Source organism: Thunnus thynnus, chromosome 15, assembly GCF_963924715.1.
Source record: "Thunnus thynnus chromosome 15, fThuThy2.1, whole genome shotgun sequence".
NCBI classification, from domain to species: domain Eukaryota; kingdom Metazoa; phylum Chordata; class Actinopteri; order Scombriformes; family Scombridae; genus Thunnus; species Thunnus thynnus.
The window spans coordinates 16,120,515-16,137,703 of record NC_089531.1 but is presented as its reverse complement, the minus strand read 5'-3'; the positions used below and the strand labels follow the sequence as shown (position 1 = coordinate 16,137,703).

At 39.6% G+C, this 17,189-nt stretch overlaps 1 protein-coding gene across 1 annotated transcript in view; it reads left to right on the top strand.

The window, feature by feature from the left end:
- The window catches only part of atxn1a (ataxin 1a), a 102,732-nt gene that overhangs the window by 24,905 nt on the left and 60,638 nt on the right, over positions 1 to 17,189 (top strand). Inside the window, exon 2 of the mRNA XM_067612996.1 lies at positions 2,769 to 2,956. The gene's annotated coding sequence lies outside the window, so the exon portion shown is untranslated. The remainder of the gene's footprint in view (positions 1 to 2,768; positions 2,957 to 17,189) is intronic.

The following is a 17,189-nucleotide window of genomic DNA, read 5'->3' as shown; positions in this document are numbered from 1 at the left end:
CAATGTTTCTGTGTGCGTATATACCCATCTGTGTTTCTCCCCTTCTGTTACTTGTGCAAGTGTTTCTATTGTTGTGGGTTTGCATGTGTGTGCGTGACTCTAAATACTGTAAGTACATTTGTATACAGTACTAGGTGCTTCACAGGTGTCACATGCCTCCGTGCTTGTGTGTATGTGTGCGTGTGTGTGTGTGTGTGTCTGTTGAGTCTGTCAACTTAATACAAACAAGAAAAAGTGTACTTTAGTACACTATCAGTTTCTGTCCCCAAGGCCTGTTTGTCACATGATCAACTGACCTGATTTTGTGTTTCCAAGGCGATGTCTTGCTTCAGGGTTCAACTTAATGCTCAGCTCTGCCCTGTGACCTTGGGACATGTCTTTGTGACTATGGTAACAGCCTCCGGGGTTACTGTAAATGAGAGGAGTGTGCTGGTTGGGTGCACAAAGCATTTTTCTCTGTGTGTGTGCATCAATTCAGGTACTTAAACATATTTATTTACTCAGGGAAGATGAACTTGCTCCTTTGCAATAATATCCTGCAACACGGTCATAAAGTTGGATTCACAGCTGGGTGATACATGATACAATAGTCTTCAACTCTAAGCTATTGTGAAGTGCTACTGGAGTAGTTTTGAGGTTAAATGCTCTGCACGTCAGGTGTAAAGTTTGGGCAGTGCTGGATCTGTAAGTGCCTCACAATGGACTTGAAAATAACATTCATTTCCCTGAATTATGTATATGTAGAGTGGGAAAGGAGAATGTCAAACACACACATAATGTAAATACTGCGTGTGTACATTGTGAGACCTCATTGTACTAATGTGTTTATTATGGTGTAAAACTAACAGTCTCTATGATCGAGCTTTATAAAACTGCTAAATCAATGTGCATTTAGCTCGGAAACGTAGCGTGAAATTATTTTACAAGTTGAACAACGACTCTGGCAGGCTATGAACGATGAGAAAACCAACAAACAAACTAAATTTTGCTCTCACAGAAAATACTGGTTGCATTGCCAGCTTTCCGTTTCATCATAATACAATATGATTCATCATAATCATGATTCATTTTTCTGCAACTTCATAATATCTCGAAAATTAGATCTTTTTTATCCACGAAGGATCTGGAAACTGTCATCCATGCTTTCATTGTATCCCGCTAGACTACTGCAGCTGGCTGTACTCCTGTCTTCCTCAATACAGCCTCTCCAAACTTCAACTAGCTCAAAATGCTGCAGCAAGACTACTCACAAAATCCGATAAAGGAGTCCACATAATGCCTATTTTAGCATCTCCACATTGGTTACCTGTATGTTTTATGTTTGGTTTAAAAATGTTAATGATTACTTATAAAGCTCGTTTGGAGTTGGCCCTGGATGATATCAATGACTTACTAACCCTTAAAGAGCCTGAATGCAGCCTGAGATGTTGCGGCAGAGGTCTGTTAGTAATTCCTAGATCAAGGCTAAAGCAGAGGAGACTGAACCTTTGGAGTCAAGGCCCCACGACTCTGGAACGACCTGCCGGAGGAGATCAGGCAGGCTCTGTTTCTTCTTTTAAATCTCTCTTAAAAACTCACTTTTTCAGAACTGCTTTCTCTTGAATTGGTTATTCTTACGTTTTTACTTAACTTGTTTTTACTGTGTTTTAGTAATTCATACCTCACTTGTCATTATTACTGTAACAATCCTACTTTTATCTATTATTTATCTGGTAATTTCTCTTGTTTTTATGTCTTTGTAAAGAACTTTGAAATATTATTATTTATAGCTTTCAGTGTACTAGAGGCATTTGGTCAAAATGAAACATTGTCCTCAGCAGAAAGGGAGCCAAGCTCATGAAAGAGACCTAAATGCCTCCAAATAACTATGTTTTTGTTTAAAAAAAAAAAAGGAGGACACACGCCTCAAACCAGCGTCTCATGTGGGTAAACAAAGCGTGGTTGCCATGCCGATGGGGCGTCAGTGTATAAATAGCACAGGTGTTTGTTCTGAATACTCCTGAGAGAGGAAGAGAGAGAGTGAATAGCAGGGAGATGGTGATCGCCAACGTACACGTACAAAATCACAGATATTCACAAATGCACTTGGTTTACATTCAGATTCAACTAGGAACAAGTACTACTAGCATGAATGATATGTTTGTTGTACATAGGGCTCTGCCCACCTTGTCTGGGACACTCTGAAGTCAACAGGTTGCCTGAATTTTTATTGATATGAATTTTTATACACATTTATCGTGGGAGACATTCTGGATCACTTATCATTAACTGCATTAATGATGATTTATGTTTTTTTTTGTTTGTTTGTTTAATGTTAGGATTTTTGTATTTGTTTTTTCATCAAAATGAGTGCCAAAAGATTAGTATTACTGTCTCACTGATTTTGAGAGATAACTGGACAGATCAATAAAATCTGGATGCAAGTGATGATTTGAATAAGTGGAGTACAAATGATCTCCTTACCTCTGAGGACTGAGGATAGTCACTATTACTTTCTAAACTGAGGTTCTGCACAATGACAATTAAAAGTCTGAGAAAATTGTTTGTTGGAAAATAGCACCTGGCTGTAGGTTAAGATGATGATTGTAATTGCATAGCAGGGAATTTGGTTATTATGCAGCGATAATTGAGCTAGAACAAGCAATAGCTGTGACCTCAATAATCATATCAGACAAAAACAATAGTGCCTGCCGATGTGTAGAATCCAGTCAAGAGCACTTTGAAATTGGTTTTAACGCCCTGTGTCTCTCTCTTTGTTCCCCCTGTAGGGAATGGTGACAGCACCTGCAGACAGACAGACGTGGACAGACGGCACAGGCACCTGGGACGTTTCCTTCCCGCTGGTGAAGAGATCCAGACCACACACCAAGAATAGCAGCTCCAGTTGGTTGTCAGCTCTCAACTGAACAGCAGGCTCCACCTACTCCGCCCAAGTAGCTCTGCCTCCTCTGCTCAGGTAGGACAGACATCTGATTGAAGTCAGTTTCAGACATGAAATATGTAACATTGCCGGCTCCATCAAGCTGATAAGCGAAGGCTTTTTGTCATTCCATCGCCGTTGAAGCCTTAATTAATGACGAGAGCGTGAGAGCTTCTCTCCAGTGAATCTTCTAATAAATGTTCTCATCAGTTTCCTCATTTATTTGAGAATTCTTCTGCCCACTTTATAATGAATAAGTCAGAGTAGTCGTGTGCACACCCACAAGACTTCACATACAAAAATCAATTCAATCCAATACAAGGGAGTACCTGCACACTAGACTCTAGGCTCCCTATAATGAATGGCTGCGCACACGGATAGAATGACAAGATGTTAAGTTTGGACCTATTTGCGCACATGCTGTCTGTTTTGTTAGATATTAATTTATTAATACATGCAGTTGGCATAAATAAAAGTTAAAAAATATAAGGAGGGAGACAGCCTGTCTGCTTATTATTTTGGTTGTACAAAGGTTTTTCAACTTCTTTTGTCCCACACAACAAGGTGAAAATGATCTTAATACTGTAGATTAATCCTATATATCAAATTAGCTTATTCATACTATCTAATAGTTTATTAAACTGATTTTATTTTCGGGGATTGGAGATGATACTTATGAAAAGAATTAATTACAATGATCTTAATCTGGGCATACAAGACATGCATTTAATTTCTTTCTCTGTGTATTTAACATTGTGCTGCTGCAGCCTTTACGTACTTGTTATGGAAATGTTACTGGTTCCAACCTAATAAGATTGCCGTCACAACTTTTATGTAAAAGGGACATATTCAGACTTGAAACCAATATGTAAAATTACCATCTCATTCACATAAAGAGGTGCATGTCTAAAAGGGGCTCATGACTTTGGTTCTGTAGTTTATGGACTGTCAGTTTGATTCTTCTTCTTCTGATACTAATAACAAGTTTTAGTATTCTGTCAGTATTACAGTTATAATATAAGAACTGATGTGTTCATTTGTGTAACTGTGGCCTAGATGATAAACTTTTCTGGGCCTGTCTGAGCTCCTATCCTCCTCCTTTTCTCTTCTCCCTTTCATTTGATTTGTCTTTTCTTATCATTCCTTACTTTGACCCTCCCACTATAACGTCTCTCAACTCAGTATTGCCGTCTTTTCTTCCTCCAAATTCCCTCCCTTTCTGTCTGTTTCCCTTCTTCTCTCTCAGTCTTTCTGTCCATTCTTTCGCTGTATATCCCTCCTCTTCTCCTCCTCTCCGCCGCCACTGTATGTATTGAAGCTCCTCCGTTAGTCCTTTATCTCTGTCTCACCAGCTGTGTGTTGGAGCTCCGTTTTCTCCTACGAGGGAGAGTAGAATGAATAGAAGGGCTTACTGAGAACAGTGAGAAAGCCAATCCCTGCCTTTCGTCTCATTGAACGCTCCTCTCCTCTCCATCTCCTCTCCTCTCCTCTCCTCCCCTTCCCTCCCCTCTCCTCTCCTCTCCCCTCCTCTGTCCTAAGACTCTGCTGTCACCAATCCTGCCTCCTTTTCCTCATGTGGCTCACTCTGCCCAGTGTCTCAGATGGGGCGTTATTTTTATGAGAGAGATGTATTTCAAGACTGAAAGTGAGAAAAAGAGATTACACACAAATAACACCATAGAAGGGATTTTTTTGTACCAATTTCAATGAAACAACAGACATTCAGAAGTTTAATTAGTTCAAAAAAATCACAAAACATAAAGAGTAATCTGTATCGCATACCTGCTTTTGACAAACATTTTTTTTTTGTTTATCACCCTTCAGCAATATACAATTATACTTGACTCACAAACAGCATCATTATATTTTGCTGTGAGGTACTTAAATGTGCTCGGGGACTTGCTTCATAACTATACAAATATGTTTTGAAGTACAGGCTAATTAGTTTAATAAATTAACTTTGTACCAATTCAGAGAGGAGTAGTAAGGGGGGGGGTGGGGGTAAAATAATGAGAGCTGCTGAGAGAGATGATGAAGAAAAGGTAAGATTTAGATGAAACAAATGCAAGAAAAGTAGATGATTAAATAAAAATGCTGAATACTGGATAAGTTGATTCCTTATTCTCTCTTTTTTTTTTTTTTACTCCCTCACATGGATTCAACCTCTTCCTGCCCTCGTTTCCCCCCCTCTCCTCTCGTTCTCTCTCCTCCCCGTCGCCTTCTTTCATCACCCATCAGTCTTCCTGTATGAAAATTACACATTTCACTCCCTGCTTCTTTTCTGCTTACCCTCTCTTTTGTAAATTCACTGATGACAGTCGTCTTTCTCTGAGCAGAAAGCCTCAGAAATGAGCAGATGGAGGGCTGACAGTCTAGAAGCTCAAACAATTAGGCTGGGCGGCAAGTCGTGGTGATCAACACATGTCAGAAAATGGCTGTTAATGGAAGTACCATATACAGACTGTCAGTCAGCTATATAGGGGATGGATCCGTTTTTGTCTTGCTGCCTGCTGAGGGGGTAGAGTCAGAATCCAAGGCGTAAATCACCTAAGATTTGACATTTACATTTATAGTTTTGGCACATTATGTCGTATCCAGCCTGGCTTACAATGAGTTCAGCGGTAGAATAAACACATGCTTCTAGACAGCCAACATCGCAAGTGATGAATAGCTCACTTCTTAAGAATGTGAGTTATTACGGTGCTACTGTGGCTCCTGCTATGCTTGTGTGTTTATACCCTTGTATAACTCAATACTGATTCCAGGTGTTTGGAAAAACAGGCACTGGAAACAATACGTGACATTGCGTAACCAGGTCCAGTTAATTTAGCTCAAATTTTTTATTTTTTTCTAACTTTAGTGTCATATAATGTATGTGATATATGACATAGGTGATGATATGATTTTAAAATATCTTACTAACTTAACTATCGATCATCTTCATCATCGATTAATCTTATTTTCTCTGTAAAATGTCAGCAAATGAGAATGAAAACTAGAAAATATTCACATTTGAGAAGCTGGAACCAGTAAATTTCTGCCATTTTTGCTTAAATAATTGCTTGAACGATTATTTGACTATCAAAATTTTCTCTCAGTCGACTAATTGATTAATCGACTAATCGTTGCAGCTCTAATCATTATTGATTTAACTGCTGTATATGTTGCTCATTAATCCAACTCTTGTTTTTTCTATAAAATATGAGAAAATAGTTTTAAAGAATCCCATCACAAGTGTCTGGAGCCCAAGGCAATGTCTACAAAGTTATCTATTATACAAGAAAAGAAAATCAGCAAATCTTCACATTTGAGGGGCTACAATCAGCAAATTTCTGGCATTTGTCCTCGCTGAATGACTTAATCGATGTCAGAATAGTGTAATTTTCTGACAATTGGTTAATCAATTCATTGTTTCAGCTTCAGTATTTACACTAAGATCCCAAGATACATCGTCATTGTGCAAAAGAACATTATGTCAAGTCAGAGCTCTTTTTCACATGTCAACACAAAGACACAGGTTTGACACAAAGTATACTTTACACTATTTTCATATGTTGTACATTTTTTCCACTTTATTAAGCTAGAAAATGTAATTTACATGTTTTATTTTTTGAAATTTTTTTCCACAGCAAGCTGAAGTGACGTGTTCTTCTGACTCTCTATCAATCAGGCTCCGATGACTTTAGCATGGTACAGAATTCACATAAATCAGGAACCAAATCAGTCTTCTTTCATGTGTTACTAGAAGCATTAGAAGTTTTTATATTAATTCAGATGATCCTCAGGGCTTGTTTGAAAATATTGTCTTTGATTTTATCATTCCAGAATGAGGCTGTGAAAGATATTTTATATGCCATGAGAAAGAGTAAACTCATTTGTGTCTTGCAGGGAAAATCTGACAGCTTTATATAGCTTCAATCAATTTCAGAGATTGATTTTTTTTTTCTTCATTTACTCCCACCCACTCTCTGAACCCATGGTTCGACTCAATGCAGCCTGCAGCAATTGTTCACAGTAATCTCAAAGATGTCAAACGACAAATTAACCCTGCAATACTCTCTATAATAAAGTCTCACAAGAGTCTTTACAAGTCCAGAAACGCCACAGGGTGTCAGCTCTAGAACAACTGCTCAATATAAAGTAACTGAACCTGTACCTGTTGTTTGACATTAGACTGTATTATTTTGGTTGTAAGCTAGCACCAAAAAATAGTGTCAGAACAGGGTCAAAAGTATATGCAGTGTTTGTTTTAGCCTGCTGAGAAGGTTAGTGTTAATACCACTTACATGTCAGACTTACAAGGAATTCATTTAAACTTCACACTACATAAATTCCCCATAGTACGTTTTGTGAACTTTGCTGCCTTGAGAGGGTTAAACAACTCCGGTAAATGGAGAAGCCGCCCCTTCCCTCTTTCTCTTTGTGTGTATGTGTGTGAACATGGATTTCCCCTTCTCTGTTTTCTTGTAATAGTTGCACTCTGCTTTATTTGATCTGGGCCCCCACTCTCAGAGTAGGATAGAATTGGGTTTGGAGAGCGAGGGAAACACATACACACACACACACACACACACACACACACACACCTGAGACCCCCAACTGCAACATCAGCTGCCCCTGACCGAGAGAGAGAGAGAGAGAGAGAGGGAAGGAAGAGGGATATAAAGGGTGGTTGGGGGGGAAAGAGAGATGTGTGAGGAAAGGGGGGGGTATGAGAAGAAAAAAGTAGAAGAGAAGAGGGGAGAAAAAGAGAAAAGATGGTAGAGTGATGGAGACGGGTGACTTACATCTTAAACTGAAAGTATTCTCCTTTATTCTGGTACTGGCTACAGACACGAAGGATGAATTAATTAAATCAAGATGAAGTTGATCATTAGTTCGTCCCTTTTTATCTGTATCTCTTTTCCCCTTCTCTCTCTCTCTCCTTTCTGTCTTGTTCCCTCTGCACTCCATTACCAGCCCCCTCCTGAGTCTCCTGAGTCTCTCGAGTCTCGCTCGGTCTCTCTTTTGTCTTGTGGTCTTTACTTGTCAAGCCTCTGCTTTCAACAAGCACACACACAGATACACACACACACACACACACACACACACACAGACACACACACACAAAACTACACACACTGTGGCTGTCTCTGCACACTAAACAATTAGTTAATTACCTTGCCCGGTGTCGCTGGGTTCATCCAGCCTGCTGGTTGTGGCTGAATTAGGTAGACGTGAGATGAGGCAGATGAGGAGTGGTGGAATGACAGGCTTTTCCCTGGATTTTTTTGAGACAAAGATGGCAAAGGCTGGAGAACGTGCATGGTGCGGTGTACACAGTTTGTGCACTCACCATTAGAGTGTCTCGAAAAAATCACGATTTGACAACAAAAGTGTCCACAGGGATTTAACTTTTATACACCAAGATGGAATAAAAAGATGATAAATAAAAGTTGTGACAAATGACGGTGTGCATTATGTAGGCCTGGGACGATATGCTTATCTCTCGATTCAATACTATCATGATACTTGGGTGCAGATTTGATTCAGAATCGATTCTCGAATTAATGAATAGAAAAGGGGGCACTATTTTCAGTCTCTTGCTCCAGTATACTATTCACTGGTGTCCTTAGTCCACTGAAATACAATATGAAACAGAACTGGCAATTAAGATAAATGCTTGGCAACCTTTTTATATTTTAGAAAGTTAGCTGCATTGATTAATGAATGAATTCATTTGAAAACATCTTAAGGTCTCCTGCCTGCATGAGAATAACAAAATTAAATCAAAATATGATCGCAAACACTGCCTTTTTTGCAGACGAACTACAAAATAACTCTAGTGTGTGTGCGCCGTGGACTGTCCGGGGTACTGCACTGCTCTCACAGTTGAGTTCCACGTTTTCCGCTCCATCAACATCACATGCTGGAATTTTCAACAAATGCGGCAGCCAGTAATACAATGGCAGCCCACCTTTGAGTTAGATAGGCAGAGAAATGAATGAGAGACACTTTCAATTGAAGGAGGGGGACCTGAGACAGCCTATTATACATGTACTAGAAACTCCTAAAGACAGAAAAGAAAAGAAGACATTGGAGTACATTTAGACACGTTATGAAAATTATTTGAACGTTTCATCCAAGGCCATTCTGTGAGGTTTGAAGAATCTCACACAACTGTATCATGTCTCTTTTGTACAGGCATTTGTAAAGACATTTCACAAATGTGTAATTTGTATCCTCAGAAAATAAAAAAAAGAGAAGTTGTATTATTTGTGGACCTCTCGAGATAGAAGGGGCAGCAGTGTTGTGTAGTAAGGAGCATCCCTCAAGAGGAAAGTCTAGGTCAACATGTTGAAAACTCTCTATTCTTTCCAGCTTCAAGTTTGTGTTTATATAACTGACACTACACTCAGAGCTACACAGACATCACTTCAGTGCTTACACCACAGATTATTTCCATTGTGAATTAGTCTGCCAATTATTTTCTCAATAAATTGATCAATTGTTTTATTTATGAATGTCAAAAAGTTGTGAAAGGAATGCTCGTCATAGTTTCCAAGTTGACATCTTCCAGTGTCAGTCGTTCCACCAACAGTCCAAATGGCCAAAGAAATTCAGTTAACAATCATTTAAATTGAGAAAAACTGCAAATTCTTACATTTTACAAGCTGAAATCAGAAAATGTTTGGCACTCAATCGATTGGTGCAGCCAGTTCATTGTCCGCTGATCTATTAATTGACTAATTGTTGCATACTTTTGTTTCTACAGAAGAAGAAGAACAGAAGAAACAAATTACACTCTATTACAGACTATTTATTTTAATTCCATTAAATATATATGAAACATTTTAATATTTGATGTCTCTCAAAACTTTTCACAGTTTCCATATCAAGCAACCTCATATGTGGTCCAGACCTGAAAGCTTGATTAATGGGGTGATGCTCTGTAGCACAGCAGCACCAGTGTATCTTCTATCTTACTCTGCCAAAAACAACTCAATAAAGTAGTTATGTTATAACACTGATGAAAACAGCACTCTTTTTGCACCGCTTACACAATCATGACAGCATTTATGTCCTGAGAATCAGAATCAGAAGAATCAGTTAAAGTGGAATAACTGTTTTAGACTCCTGCAGCAGCTCCTTGCGTTCCACACAGCTGTCATTTGTTTACAAAGGAGAGATGTTGAAGTCAGGCTTAATAATCATAAAGGAGGTCCAATGGCTTCCCCCATAGGAGCTAATCAGCGTGTGTATGTCTGCTTGGCTCAACCACTGTGTTCCATTACTCTGTCATGATAAACATCACTGTGCGTGCTGTGTGCCTCTCTGCAAGTGTGCATTTGTCTGTGTAAGCCTTTCAGCATGTTTGTTATGTGAATACAGTATTTACCTTCATCTATACATGTCTGCATCTGTACTGGGTGTGTAAACTATACGTGGACGCATGTGTGTTATAGAGACGCAGCCTAGTTTGCATTTGGATGACAAACCATAACATGCTGAATATAAGTGAAATGCAAAATGTCATGTGGAGCTGTTGGGTATCGACTAGAATTTAGCCATCAGCATGGAAAAACTTGTTGCTCTAGGTCATTACTAATGAGCCATACATGTGCTGGAACACTCTGTGTGTCTGTGATACACAGTGTGTACGTGTGTGTGTGTGTGTGTGTGTGTGTGTGTGTGTGTGTGTGTGTGTGTGTGTGTGGATGTGTGGGAATAGGGGCAGATGCCTGCATCTGCATTTTTATTGCGTGTGTTTCTCTGTGAGAGTGACTTAATATATCTAAGAATTTACTATATGAAGTATGTGTTTTAGGAACTCTAGAAATGTGTGTGTGCCATTATTCATGTAAGCATTGTTGTCTGCCTTCAGTGTGATTAATCCACTGTCCTTCCTAACTCCAACCCACTTTGTTGCTCTTTTCTTTGTTTGTTCCTGATTCCTCTCTGCTTTACAGCATTAAGCATTAAGTAATGATGACTGACATCATCTCTTGCTTTGCTAGTGCCAACTAATTGGCCAGAATGATCTGATTGTATTAGATGTTATTCCCTCAGGGTATTCTCTGTCCTCCGCCCTCATTGTTTGCATGGGCAACATATTGCTTTTGTGTGACATTTGTTTTATTGTATTCATACAGTAGTAGGAAGAAACAAACTGCGTTCGCCGCTTTGTTGTAAACAGGTCGTGAAATTAGCACTTTTTATTCATGATTTGTGCATTTAAACCTGAAGAGTGAATAATGTTAAAAGCTGTGATTGCCGTTCAGCCTTTACTGGTCTTGTTAATTGCCATCATCTAAAATACACTTCTCAGGATACCTCAAGGATATCACAAACGCGCTTCAGGGACTCTGATATACTGCTGAAATGTCTTTGGTTATTGTGTGGATGCTCTGGGTGCTCGTGCAAGAAAGCAATAAAGGTTGAAAAATGAAGTTGCGCTTTAAATTTACTAACAGTCATGAGAGGCTTTTTCCTCCGCTCATCTTTCTTTCCCTCTTTCTCTCCATCTTCTCGCGCTTCTCTCTTTCACAGAAGCCGCTCTAAGAGCCACCTTTTCAAGTGAGGTAAAATGATTATAGTAATGGATGCCCCCCCCCCCTACTCCAATCTCTCTCGTGCTCTCCTTCAGCCACTACTCTGTACATTCTGTTCTGTACATTAGTGTGGCCCTGGGGATGCCCTCGCTTACTGCAGCTTAATGCAATCACACCTCCAGTATAAGTGCACTGAGAGGGAGAGACAATCGGGAAAAGAGATGAGAAAGTATGGGAGATACAGAATAGGACTGGTGGGTGGCAACTAGCAGGAATGATCACATCAAAGGATGATAATTACCTGCAGACAGGACCGAGAAGTCATGCAAATTAGATCATTTACAGATTTTCTTGTCAGTCAAGGTACCTCTATAGATTCTTGGCACAAATGTCATCTGTACAATCATGGAACTACTAATTTCCTGTTTCCTTTACAGTGTTTTGATAGTTTTTTGAGTTTGGTATACAGGGAATGTCTCTGTATACCAGTTATGACACAGCTTAACTGACTGGCAGGAATTATTATATAAATTGCACTTGAAAATAGTTGGATATTAATATAATATAGTAGTTGGAACTGGATAAATTTACAAAACAGGAACCAATTAGTTGCAATAAAATACTTCTGCATTAGATTAAGGAAAAGTTTCCAATTTTCATTTATGGCACATTTAAAGTGATGAAACAAAAAAAAGCAAAAACCTCACCTCAAAAGCTACAAAGAGAAGTGGAACCTATTCTCTGATGTTTTTATGGATCGAATGCTCTTGTGTTCTGAAATCATCAGGAGTTCATGATGACAAACACTTTGCCCCAGGAGGAGCTGAGCTCAGTTCAGCAACTTCAGCTCTTAGTGAGATGAATGGGGATGGCCTTTTGTGTTGCCTGGGAAGTCCCTATGCTGAGACCTATAGAGAGTTTATTGCTTTTACAACTAGGCTGTATGATAAACTGCCATGTTTCTCACCACCCACTCTCTCCCACATACTGTTTTCTCTCCATATCTCACTGTCTCTCTGTGTGTTACTCCGGCTCTTTGTTGGCTCTGTTATCTTGTTCTCTTTTTCACCTCTTTGTCAACTTTTGGTTCATTTCCTCCCTTTCATCTTGCCGTCTGTACTTATTTCTCTGCGCGGCTCTCTAACTCCTCATCGTTGACTTTGCCGCACTCTCCTCTACCTCCTACCTTTCATACTCTCTTTAACAGTTTGCAGTATAGTGGCTTTTTTCTGTATTTCATATCTTTTTTTCTCAAGTGTGACAATCATTGGTTGGCATGGCTCAGCAGACACTGAGTGGTGTTTCTAACAGGCAAACGGTTTGGCAGGTTTATGCAGTGCTCACAATACCTGAGCAGTCAGCTCTCATCACTGCCTCCCAACCTCTGTGATAATTACCTTGAGAAAACCAGTGAAACTGGCTTTGACAGGAGACAGGGAGACAAATCAACTTGCTATTAGAAGCTAATGGTGACACACATCATAAAACTTTTAACACGAACCTTTTAACGATATTCCTTTAGAAAAGTGCATTGTACTATACTGTAATTTAGTTTTTCATTAGTGATGTTAATGCTATAAATTTTTCTTGGGAGACTCTCAGATGGATTGCTCTAAGGGCCAAATCCACAAAGAATGGGTTACACCTGCTAATCGCGCCGTGAATTGCGCAGCATTTGCACCCGCCATCTGCCTCGTTTTAAGGTCCTATTCACAAAAGATTTTGCACTAATGATATGCCGGCGCAAACACATCCATAAAGTGTTGCAACTGAGTGCAATTTGGCCTTGTTTTGCGTCTGATTGAGTAAGTGGAGCTGTTTCCAGTGTTTTAGGCTTTTCTCCATATTTCAACACACAGATTGGTCCATAATGAAAACTGCACAAAAGCCTCAAAGTTCACATCTTTAATTAATAGAGTTGCGCACACACTAGAGCTCTCCACAATCACAAACCAACTTTCATGTATTTGTACTTCTCAAGTATTTTGCATCTATAACATAATCTACTGAGATTTCCATCAAAATACAGCTATTAATGTGACTCAGGCAGGTCTGAAACGTGTTACATTAATATCTGAATCTTACATTAATGTTGATCAGGTGTCACTGAATGCATGGACCACAGAACACATCTGAACAAGGGGGGGGGCGCATAATTTCAAGGCACGAGGAGAGGGTGGGGTTCATAACCTATGCATTGAAACAGACCTATATTACTAATGTATGAGTATTGAGTAACATCACAGAACACTTTTTTAGTACGACACCACACACAGAGCCACATCTACATACATGATGTACGCGCACATACACGTGCTCAGATTAACCCCTCTGACCTGACACAAAAATTCACACACAACAGGCCAAGTCTATTTACGCATACATGTATACAGTAGCGAACAACAAACATGCACTCCACAACCAAAACACATCCTGCTGCAAGTCTTAAACAAAACCATTTTCATTATTATCACAAGTCAGCACTCAGGAAATAAATATCTTATACACACAGAGACAGCCAGGGTGTGCAGAGCCGTCCGCGCACCCACACACTTAATCACAGACAAGTGCAGTGAAAGTAAAAATAACCAATACAATAGTTATACCACTGAAAATGACTATGACAGTGGTATGTTGGTTATGTAAAAAAAAACAGACTTACTTAAGTGTTCCTTGAACTTCACGAAGACCACTCTGCGTCGCTCATTCTTCTGGACAAATTCTCTTGTGACAGCAGTCAGGTGTACTTGTGCCATGCCAGGATGTTCCGGTGTATATGGCTGCACATCAAGCCAATTTTGACCACTTTATGGCTATTACCTATAACTTTTAGTTGTTTTTTCTTTTTTTCGAGTTTAAAAGGAATTGTTTTTGTCAACATTTGTAACCTTTTTTTGGTGTAATAAATTATTCAAATATCAACAAGTTGCATTTGGACTGTGTTTTTGAAAACCACCACGGACGGATGCATGACATATGGTCAGGATGTGACTGTTATTAATATTCTGTGTTTTGCTACACACCTATAGGTCAGCTGTTACACATTTTCCAGGTTTATGTGGTGGAATTGTTTGTAATAAAGCAGCTCCTTACTGTGTGGATGAACCCTGAGCTCCGTCAGCGCTGTTATTTTTATTTTTAAATCCGAGATAAGCCCGCAACCCCACTGGATCTCCCCCATGTATGACTGTAGATTTGGCTGTTGATATCATTCGATATCAATTCAGTATCATTCAAGCCTCACAAGCTTGAAGGTTTGAAGACAGAGAGAGAGAGAGAGAGAGAGAGAGAGAGAGAGAGAGAGAGAGAGAGAGAGAGAGAGAGAGAGAGAGAGAGAGAGAGAGAGAGAGAGAGAGCGAGTGAGGAGTGCAGTTAACCCTAACTATCTGAAGACGCTAATAACGCCACTCTTATTGCGTGTGGCAATTAGCGCTGGTCTTCGTGAATTAGACTGTTTTTCTAACAAGGCTTATTTGCATAGAAATAGGTCAGTTTCACATTGAATTTATGAATATTACCCAATTTACATACATGCAAATGACACAGGCGCACCATGATGCTATTTGCAGTTTGCGGTGCATTTCCCCCTTTGCAGGTGCTTTGTGACAGGCTATCTTTTTGTCTCATTTGCACAGGTTTAGCGGCTGCAAAAGCCACCCAAACCTTTTGTGGATTTGGGTGGAAGTTTTTGTAAAGGGGGATGAGTAATATGTTTTCTTTCCAACAAAAGTTTTGCTGTGAGATTTTGATCGGCTTTCAAAAAAAAAAAAAACACACACCATTATTCTTGTACTGTATAGTGCTTTACTGTATATACCAATCCTTCCTGCTATCACAAATTTGTCAGTGCAGTCTGTACAGCAGTGCTGATGGATGGACACTTACCAGTTTCCCTATATACTCTCCACTTATGCTCCTCTATTCAATCCTTTTATGTGTGGAGAGGTGTAGGCTAATAGCCCATAGAGCTAAACTAGTTTTCCTTCACTTGGGGGAACGGAGTGAACTTGGGGCTAATGTAGCACCCTGTGGTTCCCTGAATGCTATAACAATGGCAGATAGGCTTTGGTTGAGGGATTTTAATGGAACAGTGCAGGGTGATAGCCAGAAGCCATTACTCAACACTGCCACCTGAGAGATTTTCAAACATGCAGTATAGGTTTATATACATGCATGTAAACTACAAACATTTTAACTGCTATCAGTCTGCTGCATCTTATCAGGAGTCTGTGTTTCTCAGGTGCTCTAGCTCTGTTGCTTTGCAAAGTTTCCTCTCAGGGTCTGACAGATGTCTTTCATATGTGCTGTTGTTAATGTCGATTCTGCACTTGAGGTTAATTGCTAGAATTATTGTGCATTTTTATAAATGATTTGCCCTCTGAAGAAATAATCTACATACACCAACAGTGTATACATTACATCCATGTAAAAAAAGTAAAGCTTCCCAGTCCTTTGAATGTCAAATAAAATGTTATTGTTGAACTGAAATCTCTAGACCTTTCATGAATGCTTTTGTTCCGCTCAGTAATAATTCAGTGGTACAGTGCTACACTCTGGTGGGACTTCATACAGTATTGTGATAGCCTTAGATAGGGAACGTGCTGTACACATCACAGAGCAGCACAATGCCGTGAGCTTGCCACTGTACATAACTGTAGGCTGTGCTGATTGGTACGTGGGAGGTTACATAAACGTAAACAGCGAGGGAGGAAAGAACTGCCATAATGTCACATTCATAAATATGTGCTAAAGAAGCGTTTGCGACCGGAATTAGGACAGTGAATCAAAAGCATGAATAAGTGAGGCTGCCGTGAATATAAAGGTGGTTCTTGAGTGTAATTGTGCAAAGTAAAACAGGTTTTACCTAAATTGATTTCTAAAAATACCCTTATAATGAGCCTGTGCTGAACATTCCTCTTGAAGGACTTAAATGGATTATGATAGGTTGTCATCCCTAAAATAATTTAACCATTAGTATAAAAGGTGATGAGAGCATAGCAGTAGAACCATTGGTTACACAAGTTAGTTATTTACCTGCTGTAGGAGGGAGGTGCCTGTCTTGATACTTACGCAAGGTTTCTCACCAGGACACGAGAATAACCTCTGAGCTGTTTGAAGGTGCTAGCAGGTGTGTGTATATGTGTACAGTATGTGTGTGTGTGTGTGTGTGTGTGTGTGTACGTGTGCGGAGGTGTGTGTGAATGTGTTTGACGGCAAGGATTACATAACAGAGATGCCTGCTGCTGCAGTTCACTGTGAATGACAGGAACACACACACACCCACACACACACACACAGGCATACATATAAATCATTACAAATACAAACATGCTGTAGTTGCACGTACACACAGTCACACACACACATACTCCTCCTCCTGAATTTCTTTAGTGTTCTTGCTCTCTCTCGCATCACTCCATCTGGTCTATTTGATCTGCAGTCTGATTAGCTGAAAGTTTATATAAAGGGCTGTATATATGTATGTTGGAGTCTTTACCCATGAAATTGTACATCTTTTGAATTGAAAGTGCTCAATTCCTGGAAAGTGTGTAGCATGGGACCATACATGCAAATTCACATGAAATGAGAATACATGAACAAACATGCAGACACAGTTTTCAACTGCAGCAACAAGTCAAAGAAACACACAAAAAGGCATATGCACACCCTCTACACACACACACACACACACACACACACACACACACACACACACAGATCCATCTGTCTGTTTTTAT